Here is a 7,107-nt window from a genome sequence, read left to right on the forward strand (position 1 = left end):
TTGTTGGAGAAGTTTTATATTATTGTTCTTTGCTCATTAAATACGTAAACTAACTAACTGCTTTTTACTCATATTGTTTGATGTGTGTAGAATCCCTCAGTCATCCAGGTAGAATCCATGGCAAAGGATTGCCACTTTTTTTTTTTAATCACTGATGGAGGGTTGGTGTTTGGGCCTACTCTCGCCTAGGACCTTTGGCGGTGTCCTGGTGGACACAGGCACCTCTCTGCTCCTGGCGCAGATAGCTCGTCTGATGGTTCTTCCTCAACTGGTTTGTCTGTACTCAGCCTCATTTATCTGTACCTATTATTTTAGTGTGTGTGTTTTGCTGTGTGTGTACATGTGGATGAGACTGTGCATGTGAGATTGTTTTAATTGACTGTAAAGTGCTTTGTGGTAAATTTTTGTATGAAAAATGCTTTATAAATAAAGATTGATTTGATAAAAGAGATTTTGAAATAATTTAACTAGGTAGTGGATAGTTGAACAGAGCGATTAACTAGTGAACATTCATGATTGTTAGATCAGGACTGCAGTATCAGTACTTGTATTATTGTGTTTGAGTTGATACTTCCATCTCAGTATGAGCTCATCAATTATCATGGCATCCTGGCTAGCAGTTCTCACTCTTACTGTGTTTTTGTGCAAAGTTCTTCATAATTTGGTTGTGTTCTCATAATGAATGAAGGGACCACATTCTTAGAACGCCATGCATAAGTGAAACTTCTTCAGTCAGGGTTTTCCATCACCTGTTTACATTTCCTGTTGTCTGAAGTCTGGTTCATATCTGGGGCACTAATATGTGTTTCACACACAGTTTTGAATCTCTGGGCTAATCTTGCATCTTTAATCTTGAACCTCTTGAATTATGAGTGTTTTTGGCTAGTTGCACCAGCAGCATTGAAAGAGTTAAATTCTAATGCAATGGACAAATTGCCTGTCTATGAAGACACAATGTTGAATTAGTTCTATAAAACCTTATATATAACCTAAATATGCCTATGTATGTAATGCCTGTGCTCAGACACAGTCCACTGACTCATGTGAAGCCTGCAGATTGATTGAGTGTGATTATGGCAGCGTGCAAAATTAAAAAATACAGCAAATGAAGAAAATCATGTTACAATTACAATTAGAGTGTTAACACTATATAACATGTCTGGGTTTAGCTCTTTAATAACTGACCTGTTTCCAAGAATGTCCTTATGTGACTTCTTCACTTGGTTAAGTTGTAATCAGATCTGTCTGTTTGGTTTTGACTGTTATCTTATGTGGTCTGATATCTTACTTGGTTAGCAAACTCACAACAAGTAGCAAACATCATGTAAATATATTTTATTTACTTTATTTTTTTTTTTATTAAAAAGTACCAGTAGTTGGATTATCTTAAATGTAGCATTACATACAGTACAAAAATATTTGTCAGCAAAAAGTTTATATTTATTAACTTTTGTACAGCTTTAAACAGTTAAACCAGTGCTTAAACCAATCCAGTTCTAACCCTCCTGTTGTGTTAATTTCATATACAAAGTAGAAAAAAGTAGAAAAAACTGAGGCATTCAAAAAGTACAAAATAAGACTGGTCCCTACACTGAAGAGCACCAAAAGGCACATTTTTTGTATATGTGCTGTTAATCTGACCTTTATATATCCAAGTATATCACAGAGATTTGTTGTGAAATTATTTATTTTGAATTTCAGAACAAAATAAAATTTTTAGTATTGTCAAAAATGAATGGAATAATCATACTGGTAAGAAAAAGGGTAGAAGCCCACAATTACATAAGAAAACTATTGAACATATTTAACAACTAAAATTATTTTAGTTGTTAAAAGAGTTTATCTTCAATTTGCTATTTAGGCCAACAGGCATCATTGACTTAAAATCATGCAACTTGTTTTTTCACCGAACAGCACATTTGGGGACAGGTTGTTGTACCTGTTCTACGGACACACACATTTCTATGAATGATGAATTACTGCTTTAATAATAATAATAATAATAATAATAATAATAATAATAATTATTAATAATTATTATTATTATTATTATTATTATTATTACAAATTAATTATTATTATTATTGTTATTATTATTATTATTATTATTAAAAAATAAATTTCCTTTGGAATCAATAAAGTATTAACCTATCTCTCTATCTATCGCTATATCTACCTTCATAAGGCCGTAATAAAATATTGAGTGTTTTTTATTGAAGATCTGAGCATTGATAAAGGTTTTGTGGCTCATTCTAACCTGTTATAAATGCACATATTGTAATTATTCACTGTAATGACCATCAGTCTATGGCCCTCAGTGAGGCCACTGTTGTTACAATTGTCATCAGTAAAAACTAGATTTGATTTGAACACATTTACACAGATGGAATTTTAACATCAAACTTATTTACAGTTCCTTTAAGGTGAATGATGGATCTGAGTCAAATGCAAATCTGATTTCAAGCTGAATGATAGTTTTGAAAATGTTGAACATGGATTATGACTTAAATGACATTTACCTGGGACAGTCCCAGTTTTGAGCCCTGTATCCCTTGTCCCAGTAGATTTATTTAAAACTAAGGATTTGTCTCAGGTGTCCCTAATTTTGACCAATCTGATCCCTGCCAAAGGTAAAGAGGGGCATATATTGTCGTTAACTAAAATACAGAAAACATCTTGAAAATGAGCAAACAGGGTTAGAGATAAGAAAAGCATTGCCGTATGTTGAGCACAAGGGGGCGCCACTTGACTATGACGGTTTCTCTGGAGAGCATGTAGTTTAAAGATAAAAAGTTAACTTCTTTATACAACATAAATAAGAACTCAACAAATGATATAACTAAAGATATTATTAATAGTACTGATCTAATTCTAGCACTGTATTATAGATAAAAGTGTAAAAATGGAGCTATGCACAATTGTTAGTAATACTACAGTTATAAACAAACAAAAACAAACAAAAAAACAAAAAAACAGTACTACACAACTAGTAGTACACAACCTACAACTCAACTTTTGTTTGAGGAACACCATCAACTTGTTAACCTGTGCAGAGAGTGAAAAGTGCTGTGTTGAGGGAATAGGCCCATGCTCCTAGTGACAGAATACAGGCGGCCTGGAGTTGTACTTCATCAGCAGTAATTCATTCCGAAGGGTTGCAGAGATTTGGAGGTGCTCAGTCTTTATATAAATTTGTTCTGACTTTTCCAGGTTCTTCCAGCAGATGACAATTTCATGATGCAGTTTCTGTGGGACGAGAACCAGCTCAAAGGAATCCAATTTACACTGGTGTCTACTAAATAATGCTCTTTTTACTTTGGCTAGGCTGACCTCATTTAAGGTAGAATTGTTGCAAAAGTGGACTGTTAGCTTGATAACATCACACTACTTATACTCTGGGTGGAGCTGAAATTAATGTCTTACTGTAATTAATTTGGAATAGATTTTTGTTCTGTGGCTCCTGACTCAATCTTCCATATTATTGTGATTAGGTTAAAATAGTTAGACAAACCATAATAGTGTACAATATTTTAGTAACCAAACTATATTAAGCAAGTAGTTTACAAATTGATCAACTTTTCTAAACTGTTTAATATACTTGCTAAGTACATTGAACACAATATGAATGGCAGTATATTTGCCAAGAACAGCATAATACACATTTGCTTCTCTGGCCTTGCCCCCCTGTGGCTGGCACAGCTGCTGGCATCCAGAGAATGCCCGACATGAGGCAGGAGGTCCCGGCTCCACATACCTGTGCCCAGGGGAGAAGTGCCCCGTGTGCCACTCAGCAGCTCCGCTCGTGTGGAGTGAGTGGATTTACATGTGGACTCTAATCCAGACTGTGATGAGAAGAGCCAGACTGATGACTGCAGTGAACTGCCGCGCTGTCAACACACCACTCACTGAGCACACACTTCAATTTACTTCAAAGGTTTGGTCAAAAACAGTGTTTTTATTTACACAGATTGGATGTTGATAAATCAGAAATATCACGTTGTGCTACTGGAAAAAGACTCCTCTCATTTGTCGTTCGTTGTTGCTCCTCTATGCACACCAGGCAGAAAAAAGATCCAACCTCATTTATGGATTTAATAATTTATACTTAGCCACTAATGTTCCAGGCAAATTATAAAAACATAATCCACTTTTATTTTGTAGGTTGCAATTGTTTGTATGATGTACAATAGTCACTTGTTTTTTAATTTACAGTAATTTACTGATACCTACACTCTCCACAACTCATCCTTCGGCATGTCCTTGGTTCATTTCATTTGGCATTACTATAACTTGGGCTGTTTTTGTAACAAAACAAGGCCTAATCCTAAATTCGCAGAACTGTGAATGTGCCTCCAACAAATGGCAGACAAATGAGGAGGATTAGCAAAGCCCTGTGAAAGAGTGAAAGGTTTGCCATTGATCTATGGTGGTCCGGCTCCCTTTCACCCTACTGGGTAAGAGCATACAGGCCACTCCATAGCCCCCTAGGCCACCGAGGGACACACAACAGCCACAATTAGTCTCAGGACCTGTAATGGCAATTCAATAAGCGCTTTAAAATTGTGCCTTAGTCCGTCTGCCACCCCGCCGCCCCCTCCCGTCCATCCCATTTGGGTCGACATACATAAGATTGGTATTATGAGTGGCGAGGGGAGCTTTTTTCTCTACCCACCACAGTTCTTTTCAGCCGCTGTGAGAGAAAATGGCCACACAGGGTTTCAAAGGTTTCAGAAGCTGTAGTTTGTTGTTGCTGGAGCTGCATGACTTGTGCCCCTGTAGATTTTGGCGAAGGCTCCACAAATTGGAAGTTTTTTTGTCACTCAGCTGCAGATTTCTATCCTTGTATCTATTTGTGCTTATGACACAGTTGATGCTTTTTTGCATTTACTTTTTCCTAGATGAAAATTATGAGTTGAAAGTTGCATGGACCTTCAGTATACAATACACAGACAGTCATGGCTATTAATATGGCTTTGATGCTTAGAGGCAGGAAGCTGCGAGGGATCCATAGGAGGTGAAGGCAGGTTATGTTCCATCACCCTGGGGCCTAGACACTGTTGGTGGTTCAAAAAAAAAAAAAAAAAAGATAATAGAACAAATATTAAAACTGATAAAAAGAGATGTGGAGTGGAATGCTGAGTTTAAAACTAGCTGAGCAAAGATAGTTATAAAAGGTTGATGTGAGACATTTGGTTTTTTTTTTACAAACTATATTTGAATTTATATGGATCCTTCATCATCTTTACATTGACTTAGATAGAACACCCCTGCTTTCGTCTCATTTGGGACATTCCACATTATTTTCCAGTGTGTTAGAGTTTTGTTTTATGATCAAAGGCTGAGGCTTTTGATCAGGGCTTCCAAAGGTTTGGGCTTGTTTGGCTGGAGAGTGCACTGACAGGACAGTGGTAGATAATTACAGCTCCCATTTAGTGTCCCAGGAACTGGCACCAGCACCCCGCTGCACCCGCAGGCCAAAGAGGAGAAATAAGATTCTTGGATGGTTTATAAAGAAGGGCAGAAGTAGAAGGACAGAAATAACTGCTTCTGATGTTGAAGCAAATCAATGATAAAAATATCCCAATCTTTGAGCTTTTGTTTTCTAAAGTTAAATGATTCAAGACTTATCTTGTTGGGCATCTACAAAAATATCATAAATATACACTCATCTGTTGCTGTAGAGAATGTACTGAACTGAAAAACAAAGGTCTGAGTTAGAGAAAACTCTAAACCTCAGCTATGGTCACAGACCAGGTCATGAATAAGTTTCTCCCTCTCAGAGATATAAGAGAGAAGGGAACCCAGTCACCCCGAGGAAGCTCGGTGCAGAGCTGCTGCTCCTTCAGGGAGAAGAGTCAGCTGAGGGTGGGTCATACATGTAAACATAATCTATTGATAACTGACTTACCGATTATATCCTTGAGATGATATTTAGATATTTAGCTGCTTGTACATCAGATAATAACTTTAATTGGTATAGAGCTTACAGGGCCTTTGGACTGCACCCACAGCTCTCTGAAACTCTTCAGTTGTGCTGTTCTAGCAGTGTGTGCAGACATGTGCCTAGTTGCAGTGATCTCGCACCATGACAGAGATGGCCTTCCTTTCAGCAGTATTCATAACCCTCCACTTGGTACAAGTGGCCGTCTGTCTCCCTGCAAGCTCTGTCTCTGTGTGTAGTACAGAGAAAAGGCACAGGGAAGTCCTCAGTATCAGTGCCTGTCCTGCTGTGAGCTGTTTCATGATTATAATAATGAGGCTAGGTCAAACATGTGATAAAGATGTTTTTCAAAGAATACCCATAGAAGTGTATAAGCATTGCAAGTCTGCATTTGTTTTTATTGTCAAACTCAACAAAAACCAAGGCACTCAAACAGTTGAATTTGAAACTTGGTTTTAAAACAGTACACTGGAAACAAAAAAAAAAAAAAAAATCTGTACTAAAATACTGGCAGATTATAGGAAAACCATTTAACCGCACTGTACTGTAAAAGTGCAAACCAACATGCTGTGATGTTTCTTTGTTACTGTATATTCATATACATTATTGTACATTATTACGGCCACAGCTGATGTAATTGCAAAATGTACATTCTGAATTGTATAAGCAGATCTTTAACCACTGTTACTCTATGAATCTTAATATCAGTGTACGTGATATTTTCCCCTTTTTTACAGATCAAATCTGGCATGAAATGGAGTATGTAGTTACAGCGTTGTCTGCAAACAGTGATTAAAACATTTTAAATATATTATGTTCTATCAACAAGAGGCCTGTCTTTAAGTGTTAGTCACACTAAACCATGTACAAACGTCAACAGATATTTGAAATATGAAATGTCAACCATGCTGAATGACTACATTAGATGAGACATGTATTATTTGAGTATTATGAGTCTCTATGAATGAGATGTACAATGAATGATAGCTATACACAGAAGTTAACTGACAGCTTAGTTTCAGTATTGATAATAATGTTTTGTACATGGATGTATTCAGTCCCACTTGTACTTACAAAATATGTAAATCAAGTTCTTGGAGTCAGGGCTCGGTAGCCTGGTCAGCCTTTCTTGGTTGGAATGACATTTTTTTAAATGAAAAGGATGT

Source organism: Boleophthalmus pectinirostris, unplaced genomic scaffold (genome assembly GCF_026225935.1).
Source record: "Boleophthalmus pectinirostris isolate CB_2022bp ecotype Guang Dong unplaced genomic scaffold, ASM2622593v1 HiC_scaffold_7, whole genome shotgun sequence".
Classification (NCBI taxonomy): Eukaryota; Metazoa; Chordata; class Actinopteri; order Gobiiformes; family Gobiidae; genus Boleophthalmus; species Boleophthalmus pectinirostris.